General features: G+C 53.4%; 1 protein-coding gene across 3 annotated transcripts in view; it reads right to left on the bottom strand.

Moving 5' to 3' along the window:
- The window catches only part of CNTFR (ciliary neurotrophic factor receptor), a 213,182-nt gene that overhangs the window by 36,731 nt on the left and 154,669 nt on the right, over nucleotides 1-21,782 (bottom strand). The gene's annotated exons all lie outside the window — the stretch shown is intronic.

Below are 21,782 nucleotides of genomic sequence, written 5' to 3'. Positions count from 1 at the left end.
AAAAGGAAGAAGAGGAAGGGAATGCTTAAATCTGCAAAACAAACGTCCATCACCCCTTCCGAAGCACTAAACCCACGGCAATAGATTATATATGAAAGGTTGGTCTAGAAAAATAATCTGCAAGGGCTTCTCACAAAAATGCAGCTGGATTCAGATGTCAAACCAAAATCCTTAGCACTTAATATCTTCAAAGCCTGTACAAAGAATGGATGCGATGCTGGCCCCGGTGGGTTTATCAAGAGATTTGTCTCTGATTTCACCAGCAGCTCCATTAACACACTAATTCCTGCTGCCTCAGGAGAGGGCAGGGGACCTCCCTGCTTGGTGGCACCTGCACCATGCCCCAGCTCTGAGACGTTGCAGTAGTTGCCTTCCCACACGGTATTTGCTGCAAAGCTTGGGAGAAGTGATAAACAGCAGAAAAGCATCCCATGCCACCTTACAGCCAAGGAAATGGAGGTACAGAGCAATCAAGGGATGGCCACTAAAGATGGAGGGGCTGCCTGAGGATTCATGCTAAATCCCTCGTTCCTGTGTGCACCTCCTCATGTGTCCTTGTGAACCTGGGTGCTCAGTCCACCTCTGCCTGCATGTGAGCATCGCTGGGCGCAGCAGCCATGGGTGGCTGAGCTGCCCAAGTCCCTGGCCCCCCACCTGGCCCCAGGCAGGGCTGGGAGAGCCCTTCTAGCCTGGCTTCCCTGCAACCCAAGCAGATGTTCTGGGTCCTGTATCCCGGGACAGATCCCAGCTTGATTTATTACTGGACGTGACTTCTGGAGTTTGTCAAAGGCACCCGCTCCCCCTCCCCTGACTTTCCCCACACCCTTCCCATTTTGTTTTACATTCACTTTGTGGTCTCCCCACCATAGCTTGCAATAAACAGAAACTCATTTCCAGTATAAACAACTGCACACTGCCCCAGCAAGCCGCACGACCCTGCCTTTCCCACTCCTCACCCCGTCTGCTTTGGGATCTGGGAAAATGGTCTCTTCTTTCTGCTTTTTTTCACCCCCCACCCTCCTGGCCCTTCGCATTTTTTTCCTGCTGAGATTTATAACGTGCCAGCCGGAGCCAGAGTGGTCTATGCCGCTCCACGTCACGTATGTGCTATTAAAAGTAACCCTACCGATAGATCTTGGTAAGGAAAGCCACCCGAAATCCCAAAGAGCTGGAGACAGGAGGAAGGCTCTGCCTGAGCTGGGGGTTTATACCCAAGATGGGGATGTTGGTCCCAACATGGGCAAAAGCCTCCCAAGATGCAGGACGCCTCTCAAGGCATGAAACAGGGCAGCATTTAGAAAACTTGAGTCATAGGCTCAGCTCTTGTGCACTGATGCAAGGGGGCAAGGCACTGCTGGAGTGGCTGCTGTGCAGCTATTGGGACAATAAGTCTGTTAGAGACCCTGCACTGCTCATAAACCAGAGGTGTTAGCGCCAGCGGTGTTATACAGGGGGCGTGCTAATGGTGTTCCCACGGGGTCATGCCTGGGCAGTCACCAGGACCTGCCTGCAGCTGCCTGGCTGCCATGTGCTTTTAACAAAATGCCCCTGCATTGACCACCTTGGCCCAGAACCTGTTTCTGCTCAAAAATTCACAAGCTTGAGCTTGTTCAACTCAGTGATCCCCTCCAGGGTGCCTTTCTCAGAGTGATGGAGGTATGCAGGACAGATCCTGCCCTCCCCAAGCCCTGTGTCGGGAGGGATGCCAACGGTATCAGAGGACAGGCCAATGGGAGCCAAGCCTGGGGAGAGAGGCTTTGCAGGAAGTCCATGGGGAGCTGTATGCATTCACCTCTCCAGAGGGCTGGGCTGATAGTCTCACAGTTGCCTTTATCTATCTTTAACCACCTGGAAGGGAGCTGGCCAGGCCAAGAAGTCTGTCTCCACTCCTGCTGTGCTCGATGGGGACAGACAGGCACCTGGGGAAGGCAAATTGAGTCTTTCTTCTACATGGGGTACACAACTGTCTGCAGTGTTTTCATGGCTGTACAGGGAAAGTAGCCAATGCACTTGTGCTAGAAAGCCCCTTTGCAAACACGATACCTATCAAATGCCTTTATCTCCCAGGGTGGGCACAGTGTGCAAAGCCAGGCTGGCTGTGGCTCAGTGGTGTGGATGGTGTGTCCAGCCCCACCATCCTGACTCCATCTGCCAGCATGAATCCAAGCAGATGAAGCCAAAGCTGCACAGATTCAACAAAATAAAATGGTGAATGTTTTTTGCACCTGGGTAATTAAACCCTGGAAGAGCTTGCCAAAGGCTCCAGGGGTTGGATTCTTTGCCACTGGAAGTTTTTTAATCAGGGCTGAATGCTTTCCTGGAAGGTCTTGTTGTCCTTCAAAGAGGGATTCATTCAGGGCAGTGCCATGGCAGGGGCCATGCACCGGGGCAGGTAGCAGCAGCCGTTCCCCATGTGTTCCTCACATCCCACGTCAGAGGGATGCTGTAGGGGATGCACACACCTGCCTCTGCCTGTGGCATGAGGACATTGGGGTCAGTTACCTCACAGTGCTGGGGGACAAGGCTGTTTGTTCCACTGCAGCTTGTTGGTTGTAATTTTACTCTCTCACCCTCTCTCTGGGACAAGCCAGCCCCGGACCACTGGTAGTTAGGAGTTAGTCATTTAATTCCAGGCAAGGAGCTGGTCAAACCAGCTGATGGTTTCATTTTTTTTCTGGGAGATTAAAATAAACATGGAAATGAGGAAGGTTACTAGAAATCTGAACCCAAGTGGTTTGGCTGGAGAGTATGCCAGTATTGCAAACTGACCTCTAAGAGAGTTGGAAATATCCTTACCCCCACTGTGGATGCTGCCTGACCCCAGGCTCATGGCACCACTGGCTAGAACTCACGACAGCAGGGCTTGTGCAGCCCCAGATAGTTGGATTTTGGCTGCTTGTGAGGCATCTCTGTTAGATTTGCCCCCCTTGAGGTAAATGAGCACCTTTAAGGGGGTGCAGAGCACTGGGGTGCTGCTGGAGGGCTGCAAAGCACTGACAGCACTACATTAGGAACTCCATGCCTGCAAGAAGGTTGCACTGATTTGGAACATCCATTGGAACACATCCCCCCACCCCCTCACCCTGCCATTCATTTACCGGGATGTTAAACCTGAATGACTGTGCAGAGCCCAGCTGTAAGTGGAGACTGAGATACCATGCTGCAGAAACCCTGCACAAAGCACCCGGGAGCTCTGGCCACAGCTCCCGGTTTCTGTCCACTAGCAGCAGCAGCAAAATTTGCAACTATATCAAGAAGGTGGGTTTGCCGACCTTCTCTGGTCCTCAGGAAGTAACTGATGCTGACTGGGTCTGTAATACTCCTGAGACAATCCAGTGGGCAGAATCCAGGCTGAATCACTATCTCCATTCACCCACTGTAATGCATGGATGTTCTGGGCTGAGCCTTGAACACGACACAAGTATCAGGCTGTCGTCTAGCCCCAGGGAAGCTGTGTCCTCAATGAGGGAGCTGCTCCAGGTGGTTTAAATTCCCTCGAGCAGGAAGAGACTCAGTGACGGAGGTCTGGTAATGTGAAGCCACCTTGATATGTCCCATTCTGTCTGTGCTGCAGGCCCTGCAGATGGCCTGCCCATCACATTTGATGGGAAAGCTGAAGGGCATGTGAAGTTTCCTCTGCAAAATGCCCGATTCCCATGGAAGCACAGTGATCGGGAGAAAACACTCATTTAGAGAAAAGTACAAACCAAAAACTTCAAGCATCAAAATCCCCAGTCTGGAGAAACCCTTCTGTTACATGCTGAGACTCATCTTATCTTGACAGCTTGGCTATTATCCTGCATCATGACTCCATTTGCTGATGGCATGGCATGACACAGCTCTGTATCATGATGAGAGCAGTTGGCATTGCAGGTGGATGCACCACAGCATGAGAGTTACAGCCAGCTACAAGGAACTGTACTGGTGTGCCAGATTACCTAACAAAAAATCCATAGCGATGGATTAGCTGTCTGTGGAGATAGCTGGTAGCATTTTATCACCCCTTCACACTGCATTGATGAAAGCACTCTTGGTATGAAGGGTGGCCAAGAGACTGCTCTTCTCTCCCATGGATGAGCAGCTGAAGCTGTCCCCAGCCAGCCAGAGCCCCTTAGCCTTTGCTTTGTCCACCCAAACTGAGCATCCTCAGCGCAGTTAATCACCGCAAGCGCCGAGGCTGGAGACAGCCACAGCCGCCGAAGCCTGCATAGTTCACTGACCCTAGGGAGGAATGCAGCTGACTCACACCATGGGAATCTGACCTCCATCGTGGACCCGCGACTGGCTGAGATCACGGATATCCATCTCCCGGCACTGTGGCTCCCAGCAGTGCTGCAAACAGTCCCGCTTGCCCTTGAGGTCACAGTGGGTCAAGCCTCTAACCTCGTGCAGTGATGCTCTTTAGGCATCCCAGTGTGCACTGCACACCCTGGTGCAGCCCTGTGCCCCTGTCCCTGTCCCTGCCCTCTCAGGAGCAAGGGCAGCAGTCCTGGCTTTCTCCAGCATATTTTCAACTAGGAAATGCTCCAAGTGTGCCAGCACTGGAGCTCTGCTGCCTCTGATTCTCCCACAAGTGACCCACAGGGTCCTGTCAGAGCTGCTGTTATGGTGATTTTTATTTAAATCAATATCTTCCATGTTATCCCTGAAGCGCTTGCTGCTAATAATCTTTCATCCTCCCAGGATGCCTTCAGCTGTGGTCAGATTTGCTTTGCTCTGCAGAGAGCTACGGAGTCTCGACACTTCTCCTTTGGAACTCCACCTCTGCCTTTGCCACAGCTCTGCTTCTACTCCAGGTGCAATTCTCTGGTGGTCACCAATGCCTGTGAGACTCCCAGCTGGTATTTAAGTTTCCAGCCACTGTGACAGGAGGAGAAAGCAATAAAAAATCTCACTTCCAAAGACTTTTTTCAAGTGCTGGCCCCAGGTGGGAACTGATAAAGCAAATCCCCAAGTGTTTGGGTTGAATAGAAGGTTTCAGGTCCAGCACATGGCTTTTGAATCCCACCTCTGCAGCACTCCTTGTTACTATTTGCACATCTGCACATTCTGGCCCCGCATTTTTGGCCGTGCAATTGTGTGTGCATCCCTGGGGAGTGCAAGGGTTTGTCTGGCTGGTCTTTCTCAATGTGGAGCATGGAAGAAGTCTGGGTCTGGGTCATTTGGTCACCTGCACCAGCAAAAAGGGTCAGGGGAACATCCAGGCACTCATGAGATCCCTTTAATTGTGCAGCGCACAAAGAAATGCCCTGGTTTCCTGACATCTTCAAATTTACAAGAATAAATCTGTTCCTGTTTCATCTGAGCAGGTGCGGTTGCTTTCCTGTCAGAGCTAAAAGGCTTGGTGGATCTTCCCCGGGTACAAGCATGGCTCAGCCTGACATCCACAGGGTGACAGCTCTGGGGTTGGGCACCTGCCAGCATGAGGCATGGTGACAAGAGACAGAGCCCCACAGGGAAGTGCTGCAAAGCCAACCCTCGTTGCAAAGTACCATGTTGGGGCTGGTGCAGACCCATGTGGGAATGGCCCCTGAAATGAAGCACCAGACACCGTCTCACTTCCTCTGTCTGTCCCAGCTATCTGTCCCCAAATCCCTCCCCAGTGGCTTCCCCTGAGGTTGTAAAAGCTAAAACCAACAGATGAAAAAGTGAAGTGTAAACCCATCATCGCAATGGCAGATTGGTGCGTTATGGATTTCCCATGTCAGAATAACGGGTCAACACTCGTGCTGCCGCCTGGGCTCCAGAAGGGCACTGCCGCTCCTGCCCATGGATTATGTTCGATGAAACTGAGTTAGTAGCGTTTTTATCTGTCAATTAGGAACCATGAAACAGTTATTAAATAGAGTCAGAGCCCTCCTTGCTGCTCTCTTGGGCAGTGCAGGAGACACATAACAGCCTGTAATGAAGCATTAAGTAGCAGCAGTTTTGTTTCTGATAGGATTGGAAATGATAAGCCAGCGAGCCATGGCTGGATGGGGGAGTGGGTCCCTGGCTCAGTGGCCATACACTGGCAGCTGCTATGGGGAAGACCAAGGCTGAAATTTCTGCCCCTTCCCCAAATAAAGTCTCTGTAGGACTGCCATCTTGCTGCATCTGCTGGGGGAAAAGCGAGGGCCTGAATTTAATTACCTGCTTTTTCTGATGTGGCTCTGTGTGATTACTGTGGAGCCAGGAGGGCCTTTGGCTGTGTGCAGAGATGTTATCCCAGCCCCATGTACAAAAATGGCTGGTTTGAACAAGCTTTAAGAGGCAGGGACTGGGCTGTCCATGGGGATAGAGATAACACAGGCACAGACCACTCCTGGAGGTCATCAGAGTCCAGGGGATGCCATCATTGCCCTCCCACCTCAGACACAATGCCCTAGAGCATCTATCATTATTCTGGCACAGCATGGGGCTGAATCTTTTCCACAGGCCAGGTTGGGATGTCCAACACAGGGCAAGGCCAAATTCTGGGAAGCAGGGTGGTGGTCCTGCAGGGAGGGAAAACCCAGTGAGGGGGAAAGGACCATCCTAGCATGGGAAGAGGCGGAGAAGCATGGTGCCAGTGCCGCTGGACACATTTACCCATCTCCTTCCCACCCTTGTGTCTCAGGGCTTGGTAAGCCCTTGGTCTGCCCTGCCAGCTCTGCACCCATGTCAGCCCCAGGATGCCCAGGAGGGTGTTTGCTCACCCACCCACCCACCCACAGTCATAGACCCACCGCCCCGCCAGCTGGTGCAGGCACACGTGCAGGCAGTGCCTGTTTACAGCCAAGGGCCACCCAAATAGGGACGGAGCAAACGGTCCACCCTGCACCTCACCCCAGTGAACACCAGGGATCTGGCCATGCCAAAGGGTTTTGCACATTTGTGGCTGCTTTGCAGCTTGCTCACTTCCAACAGAAACAGAACAGCAGCAGTGGTTTTTTTGCTTCTAGTGATTTTAAATGAACAGTTGAGTTTCCAGGACTTTTGGAGCTCCCACCAAGTTCATTAAAACCTCATCATACAAAAATAAAATAAGCAAAATCTTGAACCCAACCACTTAATTCTCTAACTTCTTGATTCACCAAAAAATTTCAACTGCCTCTGACTTCCAGGGCATTTTTCTGAACTTGACAGTGAATAGCAAAACCCATTCATTCCTCTTTTCTGGGCAAAACCCTAATGAATCCTCCCCAAAAAAATAGCATCTCCCAGTGCAGTGAGGGTACCCGCTAGCTCCTTCTCTAGTTGCCAGCCTTCAGAGAGCAGGAGGGAAATGCACCATGGTGTTACCTTGTCCATTACAAGCCAACACCATACACGCCTCTCTTCCCAGAGATTTTGCAGTTTCAGTGTTTGCAAGCTAGTAAGGGACTCCTGGAAAAGTTGTACCATTGCACCACTGTGTCCTGAGCCCTGCCACCCTGGCATCCCCGGGGCACAGTCTGGAATGCCTGGCCTCGAGGCTGAGCCCTCGCCTTTCCTTCCAGCCATGCAGAAATGAGAGGGAGACCTTAGCCCGGCAGAGACCTGAGCTTTCCCTGCATGGAAAAATGTAGCTGTAGTAAGAAATCACTTGGGGCTGCAAGGTAATGATGGACAGGTTTCAGCATGACAGAGGGGAGAGATGCTGGTACCCTGGCAGGTAGGATGCTGTGAGAGAAGCATTGAGGGGATGGTGATGGGCATGCTTCCTGGGGAAAGCAGCCTCCTCCTGCATCCTCTGCCCTACTGCGTGCCCATTCCATGGCATGCTGTACCAGTGTGGGGCTCTCTAAACCTCATGGACAGAAGCAGACTTGAATATTTGTAACTACCAAGCCATCTCTGACATGTTCATCTTGTTAAGATGAAGAAGATGCTAAGATGATGCAGCTGAAACATTTGTGCTGCATCTCCAACCTGTCTGAGGAATAAAAAGGAGGAAAAACTTGAAGCTGAAGAAGGAACATCTGCTGTAAAAGAGAAGAAACACAGAAGACAGGAGAGGCAAGAGGCACAGAGCTGTATCTGCAGAGATGGGCACACCCAGACCCTCTGCTCACCTCTGCATTTCAAGCTGCTCCCTCGAGTGGCAGCCTACACAGCCCCCGTGCTTTGGGACAGGACAGGATCTGGGGCAGGTTTTCCACCCCTGCACCATGGCAGGTTGCACATGCCTTGCATGCAGCAGGGGAGCCTGATAACACCTAGGGTGAATTTCATCCTGGCTCCCACGGGCAGCCTGTGTGTAAGCCCCTATTGTTGTTTGGTATCAGCTGATGGAGCTGGTGCAAATCTCTGCCTGTTCTGGGTAGACGACGGTAAGTATCCAGCCCTCTTCCCACCCCAACTGTGCCTGCAAGGTGTCCAGGAGGGAAGGCCATGTTGGGTTGCTGGAGAGGGACACATCTGTATCCAGTGCTCCAACATCAAGACAGGGGAAAGGAGCAACCCAAGTGGTTCTCCCCACTCTAGCCTGAGGAGGATGCAAAATTAGGGCCAAATGCAGCCCAGTGTCCTTACAAAGCACCTTCCACCTTCAGCTGCCTGGGGACCTTGGCCTTTGCAGACCCACAGCAGCAGGATACTGCCCTTGCTGCAGCTCTCCAGCACACAAATAGAGGCCCCAGGCTGTTCCTCAGGGATCAGCCTCTGCTTTCGGAAAGCAGCCAAGAGGCAAAACCAGGCTGGAGCCTGCCGCCAGTCCCTCAAAGCTGCTCAGCCAAGAGAAAAACTCAGGGCAGGGATGCAGACAGAGCCCATCGGGGCACTTCGCAGCAGTGGTGAAAGGGCTCTGCAAACACCTCCACCTCAGCTCCGACTGGCAAGAGGGGCTGCTGCCTGACTGGCTCTTCTGTGCCCCCTTCATAGCCGGGAGGGATTCTGGGGTCAAGAGAAGGGAAGGTGGCCAACTCCTCCTCCTGCACCTCCCTGGCTTCCCTGAAATTTGCCCAAGAACAAACTCTTAGGGATTAGTGGCAGCCACATCCTGGTGAGAACAATATTAAGGGATTATGAGATTAGAAATACCATTTATGCCGAGAGGAATAACTCTAATTCTTATCTGATTGTCTACAGATGTCAGCAATCAAAACGCCTCTTTCATGCAAAGCAGGGAGTGTTGCTGCTGGAGCAGTAGGTGAACACGACTTGGCCCCGTCCTAGCATGAGGAGAGCCAGCTCCTCCTGCTGATAAGAGTCCTGGATCGTGTCTGGCAGCAGCCGCTGGCATGCAGACGGGGTTAGTTCCTTATGTGGGGAAAGCTACCTGGCAGGAGCCCTGCACTGGGGCTGCATCCCCCTCCTCCTGTGTCTCTGCTGGGCTGCCCACCCCATACAAGCTCACCCATGCCCACTGCGTGCAGGTTGCTGCTGGAGAGCCTGGTGTGGTGGGTGCTGCTTTGCAATACCAGCCTGAAACACCAGATCTCCAGCTCAGCTGCAAGCGCACCATGGCCCATTTGCTACCCTGGACAACCAATGCCTCCTGCCCTGGGCTTGTCTCCCTGTGCAATGTCAGCACCTTCGGACAAGGACATGGCATTGCGACCTGCAGGGTGCACAGCATCTTCTGAGAGATGTCTTGCTCCTGGAGGAGTCAGATGGCTTCAAAAAGAGACAAACTAACCAGGCATCACCCCAAACCAGTGTGCTGCCCTGCTGCACCCTCAGGGCCTGCCTTATGTCCAGCTGGAGGGGCCAGGAGTGCCGTGGCTGCAGGCAGCATCGCTGGCTCCATGGCACAACCGCTCCCTGGGCTGGCTGAGCACTTTGTGCCAGCTCGCCTGGGGAGGCAGCTCCTAATGGGGTGGCCTGGGAGGCTCTGCCCGGCCATTAAGAGAGAGAGGTAAGTGTTTTCTGGCTGTGCTGTGCCAAGCGCCTGTCTGCATGCTGGAGGCAGAGGTTTGTGGGGAGCTGCTCCCGGCTCCCTCGCCACCACCATTTGATGGCACATTATCTCCATTCATCTCCTCATCAAAAGCTCTCTGTCAATCCCTCCTTCTGAGGAGGGCTGCGGGAGCGTCCTCTCCTTCACGCTAATGTCTCACATGAGTCTTTCCCCCCACTGTCTCCCTTCCCCCTTTTCTCAGCCCTGAGCCATCTCATCCCGTTTTAGTCCATTTTGCTTTTCTGCTTTCCCTGTGTCTTGCAGACACCCCAGAGCTGAGCCACCACTCAGCTTCTCCTGGTCAGAAGCAGGGTACACACAAAGCCGAGGCATCAGGGAGCCAGGATGGAGCAGGGCAAGGAGCCGTGCTCCTCCTGAGCTGTGCAGGACTGCTGATGATCGTCCCCTTCCCAAGCACCTTGCTCCAGGGTGCTTGTTTGCAGCTGCCCCCAGCACCTTGCTTAACCTCCCTGCACTGGCCAGAGCAGCTCAGCACTGCAGGGAGCATGGCTGGCTCAGACATCTAGAAAGCCACCATCGTCCCCATCCCATCATGTCCCACAGCATCACTGCATAGGGTTGGACTAACTCAGTTTAGATCCAGCAAGGGCAGCTCTGCCCTTCCCCACCTCCCTCGTTTTAGGCCTTATAAACTCCACTCTCCCTGTCTTTCAGGCCAGATATGAGCACCAGTTTTCCCAGAAGATGCAGGGGATAAGGGGCATGGTCTCAGCTCCATCCTAAGCAGGGACATGCAGATTCCTCCAAATGCCCCACAGCCTGCTGTGCTGCAGGTTTGTCCTCCCAGCCCTGCTCTGCACCACCGAACACCTGAACCGACAGAAACAGCTACTGCGAAGCTGAATCTGCAAGACAGGGATATGCACCTTCCTTAACTCACTGACTTGAAGGCCACAGGAGAAAATTAGTTCATCTCACCTGACCTCCTGGGTTGCACAGGCCATTACGTTCCTCCGTTACCCCTCTATTGAGCCCAATAACTCGTGTTTGACTGAATCATCTTTCAGCAAGGCAGCCAGCCTTGCTCTGCAGATAACAAGAGACAGAGGAGCCGCCACTGCTTTTGGCAGTTTGTTCCGATGCTTAATCATTTTTTCTATTAAAAATATGAGCCTCATTTCTAATTTGAACGTGGCTGTGCTCAGCTTCCAGTTATTGGCTCTAGTTATGGCTTTGCTTGCTGGTTTAGTACCCAGTATCTTCTCCGCTTGGAGGTAATTACCAACGGGAGTCAGGGCATTTTTCCAGCTCTCTTGAAGCCACTGAACGGACTATTTTAAGTCTTTCTCCTTATGGCAGTTTCCCTGCTCCTTTTGCATCCTTCTTTACTTTCCCTGGTTTTCCAAGGTCCTTCTCAAATTACTCCTCCCATAACATCCCAGGACCAACCTGCAAGAAGGTAAAATTGTCTCTTTGTTGTGCATATGCAGCATTTGGCAGGGCTGGCTCAATCTTGGCTCTGAAAGCCCCGGAATGGTCTTTTTGGCCAGCCTGTCCCAATACAAACTCACAGTTCTGGGGCGTCTCCATCCTGGCACCCTCGTGCAGGAGGTATCTTCTGTCCTCTGCAATTTTGCTTTTTTTCATCATAATTAAGCCCTGTGGGGGTGTGGCAGCAGAGACCTTGCACTGCTGCCAGCCCCAGGCAGCTGCTCTGCTCACCCCAAGTGAGAATCATGCCCGAGGTTTACTCTGACCCACCAGTCGCCAGGAGAAGGGAATGCAGCAAAATGATACCTGCAACGATTATGTGTCACAGAAGCTCAGTGAGCTCTTTAATGCCCGTGAAAAAGCCCACCACTCTTTTTCACTTCTGAAGAAAGCCCTCAGTGTCCTCTGTGGGCTGATGCAGCAGCACCCACACTGCTACAGCAAAAATAATACCCATGAATGCTGCCTTGGCAGCTAAAAAAGCAAGTGGTGTTTCCCCTCCCGAGTCTCCGGAGGCAGTGGGAGCATTCTTTGTGTGCTTATGCTGCTCCAGCAAAGCAAGCCTGGTTTGCAAAAGCCATGTGTCACCACTGGCACTTGCAGCAAGGAGCAACTTGGTGCTATTGCAAAGTCCCCAGCCCAGCAGGGTTTTCCTACCTGCTTTGCATTAATGTAAATAATAGGGGTGGCCATGGGACCAGCTACCTCTTTCCATGCCCCCTTCTCCAAAAGGAGTGCAGGGGTCTGATTTTAGACCTCATTTCACTTCTTATGTCCAATGCAGCAGGTCAGTTGGAGATATGGGAATTCTCCCCTCCCCAGGCTTCACAGCTCTGTCTCCCTGCTGTAGACTGGGAGCTGCTGTGGGGAGCAGAAGGAAGCAGAAGTAAACCCACATGCTGGCCAGCCATGCTTATCCAGCTCTGTCCTGCTTGGCCAGGAAGCAGGAGGAGGAGGAGGAGGGATGGGAGGAAGGGATGAATGATGGAGGCCATGGTAGAAAGAGGAGCATGTGTGGAGGTTGCCCATGGGTGATGCCTCCAGGCTCGCACCTGTGAGCTGTCCTGCTCTGCGGTGTGATGCAGAGGCACCCAGTCCTGTATGACTGGAGTCTGCTGCTCCCCCAGGGTGGGCTGTGGTGGGTGGGAGCTCTGGGCGGGGAGGCTGGCCAACTCAGCACACCCCAGTTGGGAAGCCATGTAGGGTGACGAGGCCACTGAATCACCAGTCTGGTTTCTAAGCCCAGTTGTGTGGCTTTGGGAAATCAGTCCCTAGTCTGTACCTCAGTTTCCTCCTCTGCCTTTTCATTTAGGCTCTGACCCCCCTGCTTCCCACTGAGCTGGGACTCTTCTCCCTGGCAGGGAGGGGAATGGGAGGTGGCAAGGTCTGCCCTGCGCCCCCAGCACAGCACTGGAGTCTGGGTCCTTGGGTTTTGGTGAGGGCAAGGGAGGAAGAGGAGGAAGAAGCTGATGAGGCCAAAGTGCTGCTGCAGAGGGCAGCTGCACCTGGCTGGCTTGGGTCCAAATGCAGAGAGCAGAGATGAATCCAGCACTGGGGGATGGAGCGTTAGGAAATCAACCAGCAGCCAGAAATGTGCTCACAACAGCCAGAGACCCTCCATGCCAGGATCCCCTCTTTGCAAAAGCACATTCAGACTCCTTGCACACCATCTTTCAAGCAACAGAGCTGCCTGTCAGGCCATGCAGCCACACTGCTGTACACACAGGGATGTTGCAGTGGTGGGCAGTGATGCACAGGGATGCTGCATGTGGGCAGTGATGCACAGATATGCATGGGCAGGTTGTCACGCCCCGAACGAACGCCTGCACAGAGACACCTGCATGGGTACCTTTCTACCCAGTGCCCTCCACTCTGTGCAGTGTCAGGTGCTTTGGGCTCTCACCTCGCCTCAGGGATGGCTTTGGGAGCACAAACTGCCCGGGGCACTTCTCTGTCAGCATGTCCCCCGCCATCAGAAGCAGGGATTTAACAAGGCAGCTACTCCCAAAAAAAGTGAACGGCATCATGTCACCTCCAAAGACAACAACAGACAACAAATCCCACCCTGTTCACCATTCACACAATGTATTTCACAGCTCCCTGGCTCCAACCTGCCAGCATCCCCAGGCACTGGCTTGGACCAACACAGGTTGCACAGCATCCAGAAAGACCCATTTGCAGCCCTCTGCTTTCTTCCCTGACTGAGAGGACAGGGCATGTGCACCTGTGACATATGACAACCCATGCCATGCAAGGCTGCTCCTTGTAGAACATGCACTGAGTTGGGGCATGCTCAGCACAAAGCCACACACACTAAGGCTGTGGCAAGGAAAAACAGCTGAGGTTGAGAGCACTCAGAACAAAGCAGCCCAACATGAGCAAAAATACAGCACCAAGGTCTCAGCTGCAGCTCCTGATGTCCCCGTGGTTTCCTGGCATTGACCCACCGAGTGTTCTGGTCTCCAGAGATGGACAGTAGCACCCGTCTCTTCTCCCTACACACCTGAGGTCAGCCATGCAGGACATCAAGCAGGTCCCCTCTGTGGACCTGAATCTGGTCCAGCCCTGGTTTTGCAGTTGCTCTGTCCTCCATGTCTTTCAGTTTGGGCAAACCGCAGCACTGGGAGCTACTGCTGGTCCCTGCTGCTTGAGGTTCTGCACAGGTGCTGTCGGCCTCCAGCTCTTCATGTCCTCAGAGTGAGACCAAATTTCCCCAGGCTGCTTGGCACAGCCAAGTGTCATTGCTCACTTGCTTTTGGTGAACGGTCCTCACCCCTCTCCCTCCCCTGCAACACCAGCAGCCACGCTACCCACTCTGGTACACTGTGAGCTGGTGGGGAGAGGGACGAATGGCCTGCCATTAGCCACATCCATGCTCGGCAGGCTGCACACAGCTCCCGTTGGTGCAAAGACCATCCTGGAGTGAAAACAAGCAGCCATCACCCAGGGACGGTATCATAAACCATTTTAATACAGCATTTTGCTCCCCCTCCCCATCATCCCAACTCATGCAAACACTGTCTTGTTTAGTTGGCAGCAAATGATAAAGACCCCCAGGGAGCAGAGGAGGGGGAGAAAAGGGACATCTGTTTAGAGCATTTCTACTGCGTGGCTCTCCCAGGCTATTTCTATCTCTTCTTGTCAAAATTTATCAACTGCGTAATTGTTTAAACAGCATTAAAGTGCTTGGAGCAAGAGCAACTGGAAATTGTCCTGCAGTTGCCTCTGGTACCGATGCTGACAGCTCGGGAGGGGATTGCGGGGAGAAGGGATCCATTGGGCATGGGAACCTTCTGACTCCTTTACCATGGGGGACACACCACCCTATCCAGCTAATGGGAGGAAAATAATCTCACTTTATTCCCAGTGCCCTTCCCTGCTTTCCAGACCCAAGGCTCTCCTCCCTCTCCTTTTCTCCCCACCCTGACCTGCTGTTAGCACACATTTACTATGCTAAATTATTTACAGCAGACGCACCGTCTTGGCAAACCATAGCTAATGACAATGACTTTCTCGCCAAACTACACTGGATCCTGCCCTGACCCTGCTAAGCCCTTGGCTGGGACCTCACCACCTGCTCAGGGCCCCGCTGTGGGTCCCAACTGTTGCTGGTGATTTTGCAGAGGGATGGAGAAGCACTGGGAGCTGGGAAAAGATGAGGATTTGTTGCTGCCTGCCATCTCCTCTCCTTCCAGGTGGCACAGATGGGGCTGCAGAGGATCCGTACCATGGGATCTCATCCTCCCTTGGGAGACTAACTGGCCTGGATCCCTGCAGATGTGGGCACATGTGGCTGGTGACAGACAAGAGATGTACCCTGTGCTGGTGACAGTGGTGCAGTTTCTTCTTCCAGCATCATCTGGGAAGTGGACTGTGATTTTTTTTTTAAGTGCCGCAGCTGTGTGGAGCCGTGGGTGGAGAAGGAAAAGCAGCATCCACATGTGGAGCATTGACCACTTTGCTCCCTGCCCCACGGCTGCAGCAACAGGAGGTGGCTGCATCTCAGCTAGTCCCTCCCCTCCCAGAACCCTAAAGCCAGGGACCCACTGCCAGTGGGTGACAGGAAGCTCACGCCAAATATTTTGACAAGTGGCACTTAGAAGCAGCAGAGACAAAATCCTTCCTGGTGCAGAGGCCAGCGCAGAGTGTCCCCTCCGCTGCCCCCGGCAGGCACAATCCCAGCCCATGGCCAAGAAAGCTTTGTCCTCCCAGCCCCCGGCATCTCTAATTCCAGGCAGGAGGAGCAGGGGTTGTGGGAAGCTGTTTAGACTGGACTTGGGCTTTTTTAATTACAGGGCTGGTTTTGTCACAATAAGAAGGATAAATAAACCTCAGGAGAGCAGGAAGAGTCTGCGCTGCCATCTGCCTGGGACGTGGGACACTTCCATGGCACACAGCCTTTGGTATTTGTGCCAGATGAGGACAGGAGGGTTTCCCAGGAAGCTGCCAAGGCAGAAAGCCCTTTTTCCTCTTCTCCTCCAGCCCAGCAGTTGCTGGGATGGGGCAGGGGCAAAGAGCTCGGCTGCCCCCCTGCCCCATCCCAGGAGCTCATCCCCATCCCTGCTGCAGGAGGGGATGCACAGGGAGCCTTTGGGCTCATTTCACACTTAGGCCCAAAGCTTGGGACCCCACCAGGTGCTCACCAAGGGGGTCCTTGCACCTAAGCACTCACTCTCTGATGGAGACTCCATTCCTGGCTCTGGCTGGCCACTGGCAACCCCAGGACTTTCCCCCCCTCCACCCTGGGGAGTGGGCTGGTGAGGGGACGACCACCTTCTCTGCTTTTTGGTGCTCTCACGCCACGTGATGCTCCTGCCACAACTCAGGTGAAGAGTGAAGCTATGAGCTCTCCATGGCACCCAACCCAGCACAAACTCATCAGTTACTGGGGTCAAGTGTGGGGCCACATCCCTACAGGTGCTGGCGAGGACACGCCATGGGACATGGGACCCTGCAAGCATTGACCGCCTCCTGGGTGTACTCTTCCCTCAGGCAGTGGCCCCGCAGGCCATAGCATCGGCAAGGCCAGGGCAGAGCCACTGGCTCTGCGGTCCCATGCTGCAGCACATAACAAATGCCATGTGCTGCTCTGCTTGCCCCACCGCCACGTCCTCCCCGCCACCCTCAGCTCCCCCGCACAAAGAAGGGGGCTGCAAGGATGGGAGAGGGAATATTTTTATTGTTTCTGACACCGGCTGCCCCAGATTATCATATTTTACACAGCGAGCCAAAGAAGCATCACTCTGCTATGCTGCAGCTGGGCAGGCTGCCCAGCCCGGCAAGGGGAAGGACGGGAGGAATGCAGCAGGGCGCGGGTGCATGCACGCATGGGTGTGAGCGTGTGAGTGTGTGCACACGCGGGCCACGGGGCACCGCTTCATTCAGCCCTTCTTGCAGCACAGCAGTGTGCGTCCCACTGGACGGGGCAGAAAGGTCACCCACTGCCTGCAAACATGTTTGTTTTTCTAGTCCAGCTCCTGATTCGATTAGGACTAATTGCATTTGGGAGTGTGGTGGGTTTTTTGGGTGGGTTTTTTCTTTGGCCTTCTCCTTAAAAAGCAGGGATGGCAATTTGCATATTTTTACCCAGCATGCCTTTCCACCTTCCAGCCGGGCCAAGACCCGAAATCTGGGCACAGGCAGCAAAGTTCATCTGTTGAGTTTTCCCAGCCGCAAACAAACAGCTCTGCACGGAAAGGCGGTGATTGTACAGCATGCGTGCCTCATGAAACAAAACTGAATTTCGATGAACAAGGCACTCTTGCAATCTGGTTGACCCTGTCTGCAATGGTCCCTTCCCACAGCCTTCAGAAACTGGAAAGTGATGCTTGGCCATGAAGTCCCCCAGAGCCATTGCACCTACACAGTCCCAAGCACCACAGGCATGTGGGGAAAAATCAACCACATCCACAGCAATAAACTGAACAGCAATAAACTGAACAGCTCTGGGGTGCATCTCAGCAGCCCATGTTGCCACATGCTTAAATTTATTAGCTCCATCCCTGTCATAGGTTTGGTCCAGGTTAATGTAGTCCTGCCCCAAACAGTGTCTGGGCACAGCCTTGGGGCTGACCTTGCACAGGGTCATCGCCAAGGGGCAGAAGCACATTTGGAGGGTGAGAGCGATGAATCGCAGGGGCGGGTGCTGCTCCCTGCCAGCTGGCCCTGGTGCCAGGGAACGGTCACAATGATGTTTAACTTGCTGCTCTCGAAATAGCCTCAGTTTACATGGCTGCGGGAAGGGATTGGATAAGTTCATAGGGGAAAAATCCATCAAAAGGGCTTTTGAAAAAAAAAAACCAACAAAACCAAGCCCTGCGTCACAGATCGCTGGACACAATCAGGGAAATATCTGCATGCGCTGACCCTGAGCCTGTGCTTCTCACTAGCTACCCACACATTCTCACACACCACACCAGCATCTGTGCCAGTGACAGGAGCGCTGGCCCTACCAGTGGCACCCTGCTCTGAAGCAGAGGCATCCTCGCTGCCGGAGCCAGCCAAACCTCTGTTTTTCCAAGACAGTGTGTTGGCAGTGCCCTCCTGCAGTTTTTCCCACCAAACCAACATACGGAGGCAGCTGAACAGACACCAGTCCCTGGCACTGCTTTCCACCGTTGTTTAGACCATGCCCATCATGGGATGCTCATGCCTGCCCTGGTGCTCCATCCCTCTCCTGGGGAGCTGGATGTGCACGTCTTACATGGAGAGGTTGTTACCTTCTTTGTTTCTTCTTTATTTTGGATGGGTGAAAAAGACAAAAATTTATAAAAACAACAACAACAAAAAAGATGCAAACTGCAGTCCAACCCTCTGGTTGCAGCTGGAGCCCAGCTGGGAGGAAAGGGACTTCTAAAGCAGAGAAAAGGGAGGCTCTAATTATTTATTAGTGGCCGATGTTTGATCGTTTGCTAATCAGGCCAGAGAACACATTGGGCTCTCCCGCCCTCCCCGCTCACATGTGGTTCCTGTTGCTTTGCTCCTTTCCCCCTCCCTCTCTCTGGTTTTGCTTTGTTTGTTTTTCTGTTAATTTGGTTGTTTTTCCATGTTGTTTTCTGTCAAACCGCATGTTTTTTTCCCCTTTCTCTCATCAGCCACTGCAGTATCAGACATGGAGGAAGAAGGCCAGCCCAGAGCTGCTTCCCCTCTGCCAGTCCCTTTTGCACCATTGCCTGGGAGGCAGCAATGCCCGTGGGGCAGGGCTGGGGATGGCACCAGACTTCGAGCTCCCATGCCACCACTGTGACGCAGAGGGCAACTCCACTGCCTGCATCTTGACCTGTGACCCTGCCGCTGGAGGGGATTTTGCTGTATTTTCTCTCTCAGGCAGACCTCATCCCTGCAGGCGTCTTGGCCCACCTGGCAGCAGCCCCATTAGGCTGTGGGCAGCAGCACAGCCAGCATCACTTGGGCATCCCCAAAGCCAGGCAGAGGGGCAGAGCCACCCGGTCAGGATGGAGATAAGCACGTTAGAAAGTGATGGAGGGATGGGAGCGGAAGGACGGACGCCCGCCCTGGCTGCCTCCCTCCCTCCCCTCTTTGCATACAAGGCCTCCCTGATCCCATGTGCGCTCTCCGGCTTCTGGCAGCCTTTCCGCCGTGCATTTCCACTCCTCTCTGGCCCATTAGCAGTATTTTTATAACATTCTGTAATGCACAGAGCCGTGTGCCAAACCTCAAGAGCGCATTATTTCCCAACGTCTTTGTTATATCCATCCCCAGGCCCTCCAGCCGTGCATTTCCAAACGCAGAGCTGTGGCTCGTGGGGGCAGCCGGGAGCCCGATGCTGTGCTCCCGGTACCCGGAGCCTTCTCCTCCCTCCTGCCTGCTCTCAGTGCTCAGTCCCAGGCTCAGCTCTGGGATGCCTGGCATGCAAAAAGCCCCAGCCCCATCGCCTGCTGCTTCTGGCCACACGTGTGCCGCTCTCCAGGCTGCAGAAACACTGGAGACAAACACAGAGTGTCTTGGTTGCTCTCCTGTGCTTCATCCCATGCTCAGCTGCCTGAAAAAAGGAGGCAGAGCAACATGTTGCTGCTTGAAGTCCCCTGGAAGAGGCTGCCCTGGAGAAGTGCCACCTTCCCCTGGGCTGGTTTGTGCTCAGGGTGATTCACATCCTGAAGGTGGGTGATCTGGGACCCTTAGGGATAAGCAAGTCTGTGCGCCCTCCCTCCTATCTGAGATGTGCTCTCTGTCCCTGTTCACCCCATCCCTGGATGGACACTGCCCTTATTGCATGTGCACCAGTGTCCCCATCTCTGCAGAAGACAAGTCAGCGCAGTTGCCCCCAGCCACCTGCACTCCCCTGCGTCCTACAGGGCTCCTGGACGTGTGACCCATGATGTAGACCTGGGAGTCAAACCCAATCCCAAGGACCAGCTGAGCTACCTGTGTCCTCCTGCCTGTCTGTTGAAGCGCATCAGTGAGACACCTTTATGCTTTATGCAGCATCCTGGCCCTCCAGCATGACATCCCCACCCCAGGAATCCCAGGGTCCCTCTGCAGCCACTGGCATGTCCCACTGGAGCTCTCTGCTCCTTCTGGGCCAGAGCCATTATGGGAAACACCACTGAGAGCGGTCCGAAGGCCAGTGCTGAAGCTCCCCCATCCCTCCCAGCAGCTCCCCTTTCAGCACAATCTGATCCCCTTTAGCCATTTCCTAAGCCATGTTCCAACTCTTGTACTAACCCACATTTTCTCTGGTTTAACTCATAATTTCCCATGTGGTATCATAGCAAATACTTCACTGAAATCAAGACAGATTACATCGACCACATTTCTGGGCTTAGGAAATCAGTCCCCTTATCAAAGACAGCTCTCAGGTTAATCTGGTGTGATATATCCCTGGCAAGTCCCCCTTATATTTTTCTCCCATTTTTCATTTGTCTCCACATCTTTAATTGCTCCCTGTTCCAAATGCACCCCATGGGCCCGCTGTGCTGTGGGGTCAGGCTGTCTGATCAGGATTTTTCATTCTCTCAAGCCCAGGAGACACGTTACCTCTCCCCAGGGCACTGGGTACTGCCAATAGCCTCTAGCCGCTAATGAGCCTTGCTAATGAACAGGAGATGTCCTCACCTGGTGATGAGGTGCTCCCCAAGCCTTCAATGCATCATTTTCTTTGAAGGTGCCTCCATGGTGGAGGACAGCCTCCAGGTTTTATCCTCCCTCCTCTCCCCCAGGCTGTGCTGCCCTCGCTTTCAGCATTGCCGCTTAGACCTGGAAGGGTTCATTTGGTACTGGGCTCTGCCAAGCTTACCTTTAATCTCCCCTGAAACTTAGCCGCATAGCCAGCTCTGCTCTTCTCTCCTTGTTTCCTCTGTATTTATATGGCTATCCCTTCTTTTCATTTCTTCTGCAAGGTCTCACTCAGCTTGACTCCTGGCAGGTCTCCCTTTATTCCTGTGCTTGCTGACCCCCGCGACAGAGCTTGCTTTGCTAGTTGACACCCTTTCCTGGTCCTCACTGCTGCTTCACCCTCTCCCCACATCCTTCCTGTGGTGTTGTCTGCCCAGGAGTGCCTCTGTCTCCCTTGGGGGACATGCTCCAAGTACTGTCATTTATTTAATAAGATCCCCAGATCTGTGCAGCCCACAGATCCTCACTCCCAGTACCACCATCTTTTTTTGATGCCCAGTAAGAGGGGAAAATGCAGGCACAGGCCTGTTTTCATTCAACCTCCCATCCAATTGAAAAATAACAAGTCCAAGATCCCTCAACTCCCACGTTCGGGTGCCCAAAATCCCAGGCTGGGGATCCCTCAGATCCCAGGTGAGTGTTCTTTTTGCACTCAGCTGTAGCAAGGCCATGTTGCAAACCTCCCATGAGCCACCCATCTCCATCTTCATCTCCACCTCCACCATCCCCATGCCCATCTCCATCTGGGATGCTCCCAAACCCGCAGCAGCCTTCACACCTCCAGGGAATCAATCACACCCTGCAGAGACAAGAAAGTTGGGGGGGTTGCAGGAAGGGGGTGGGGGGTGGTAGCACTGGGAAAAGAAACTGCATGGAGAACATTAAATTAAAATCCAGGCAATTAAATTAATTACCACTGAAAGCGTCTCACCTGATTAGTTCCTTGCATACTTAATTGCATTAACAACACCAGGCATTTGTTTATTTGTTGCCCTCTCCTCTGGGGCTGGTGGCCCCTGTGGATTCTGACTGGGCTCCTCAGCTGTTTGGTGCTCATGGGGCCTGCGAGCCATCAGCAAATGGGAACATGCAGTAATAGGAAACAGCAGGATTTGGGCTCTAATGCTGAGCAATTCCCATGGGTCTCTGAGCGGATTGACAGGGATTACTATTAGCGAGGTGCTTAGCAGATGGAAGAGCTATTGCAAAGTCATGGTGATGCCACCGCTGCAGAGGAGGCAGGTGGAGGCTGCAGCCTCCTCCCCAGCCCCCTTGTTTTCTCCAGAGCTGGGCTGCAGCTCCCCATGCACTGGCACGGCCTGGGACCATCGCCCCATATGGGGTCTGGCAAGCG

This window comes from Phalacrocorax carbo, chromosome Z, assembly GCF_963921805.1.
Source record: "Phalacrocorax carbo chromosome Z, bPhaCar2.1, whole genome shotgun sequence".
In the NCBI taxonomy this organism is placed as follows: Eukaryota; Metazoa; Chordata; class Aves; order Suliformes; family Phalacrocoracidae; genus Phalacrocorax; species Phalacrocorax carbo.
The sequence above is the reverse complement of the archived record's forward strand: the minus strand, read 5'-3'. Positions and strand labels throughout refer to the sequence as shown.